The 1,635-nt window shown below is 36.1% G+C and overlaps 1 non-coding gene across 1 annotated transcript; it reads left to right on the top strand.

The window, feature by feature from the left end:
- The first annotated feature begins 414 nt into the window (after nucleotides 1-414).
- On the top strand, nucleotides 415-520 carry LOC129304306 (small nucleolar RNA R71). Its single transcript, XR_008591671.1, has one exon. It is a non-coding gene; the product is annotated as a small nucleolar RNA R71 (small nucleolar RNA).
- Nucleotides 521-1,635: the final 1,115 nt, after the last annotated feature.

Consider the following 1,635-nt stretch of genomic DNA (forward strand, 5'->3'; position numbering starts at 1 on the left):
TGCCTCCCACCATAGGATTGTTTTCCATTGTAGATAGCATTTACTTGTTCAAACTTAATAGGACAATTGCTTTCTACATGCATAGGTGAGTCACAAAAAGTACAAGAATAAGGGACAAGTGCTTGAGAAGTACTTACATTGCTCACTTGAGATATTTGTGGAGCCAACATTCTCCCAATCTTGGCAGCTAGCAAGTCCACATATGAATCATTAAGAACTGAGGAACCTACCATATTCACATTTCTCTTTTCCCTTGTAGAGTATTGAGCACCACTTGAAGCCATCTTGTCAATTAGTTCCCAAGCCTTTAAGGAAGTGAGGTCAATCAAGCATCCACCACTAGCGGCATCAATGTTAACTTTGTCTCTTGGAATCAAGCCCTCATAGAAATATTGGACTAAATTCTCACTAGAAATTTGATGGTGTGGGCATTTAGCCAAAAGCCTTGGAATCTAGTCCAATACTCATAGAGACTCTCATCCTCTCCTTGTTGGACCCCATAGATTTGCTTTCTCAAATTGGTGACCTTGGAATTTGGAAAGATTTATCTAAGAAGAGTCTTCTTAGCTCGGCCCATGTGCTCACTTTCACATAAGAAGGGTAGTTGAAATACCATTCCTTTGCTAAACCTTCAAGAGAAAATACAAAAGCCTTAGCTTGAACATCATCAACATTTACATGCATAGGCTTCATAGTATCACAAACCAATAGGAAAGTATGCAAAAACCTATGACAATCCTCTCCTGGTAACCCATGAAATTTAGGCAATGCATTAATCAAGGAGGATTTAATTTCAAATTGAACATTAGTAGGAGGAACATATAAGCCATAAGGATTATCATGCCAATTAGGTTGAGTTAATTGCCTAATGCTCCTCTCCTCTCTAGGGTTATGCAAGCCTTCAAATTCATTATTAACATGGCCATCATCATGCAAATTCTCATTCCCATTCCCATGGCCCTCATTATGCACATGCTCATGTCCTAAGATACCTTCCATTGTTGAATTACAAACCAAATGAGAATCAAGAATAGGTTGTGATCTTCTCAATCTAGAAATAGTTCTTTCAATTTCTGGATCTAATTCAACAAAAGAGGTATGTTTTCTTCGGTCATGCACTAATCAAGCTCAAGAAAATTAAGAACAAAGAACAAGCTAAACTAAAATGCAAATCAACATGAAACAATTCAAAACACAACAAGCAAGAGAAATAATTTTTTTTATTTTTTTTATTAAACTCAATAGCAACAAAATGAAAAAAAAATACACCAAACAAGTAGAAAGAGAGTTAGAAATGCTCAATCAAGAAGCTTTGGCAATTCTGGAATTCGCACAGTAGGCTCTCTGGAGACAGTGAACTTGTGAATTTTCTATCAGCAAATCCACATGATAAATTCCCCTGAAACTTTTATGAAAACACAAGAGATATACAGGAAAATTATATAACTTTAGATTAAAAATCCTTCCCAATCGTTCCCAGAATTTTTCACAAGTTGGTCCTCAAGTCTGGAGAAACAGGATTTCGTCCAGAAGACCTTCAGAGCTTCTAACAAACTTTCAAATAGGAAAATGGAAAAATTGAAGAAATCCTAAACACAAGAAACAAAGATAAGACAGCGATAAGAAAAATGAAAC

This window comes from Prosopis cineraria, unplaced genomic scaffold, assembly GCF_029017545.1.
Source record: "Prosopis cineraria cultivar Desert tree isolate PC_DT_omini unplaced genomic scaffold, ASM2901754v1 PC2, whole genome shotgun sequence".
In the NCBI taxonomy this organism is placed as follows: domain Eukaryota; kingdom Viridiplantae; phylum Streptophyta; class Magnoliopsida; order Fabales; family Fabaceae; genus Prosopis; species Prosopis cineraria.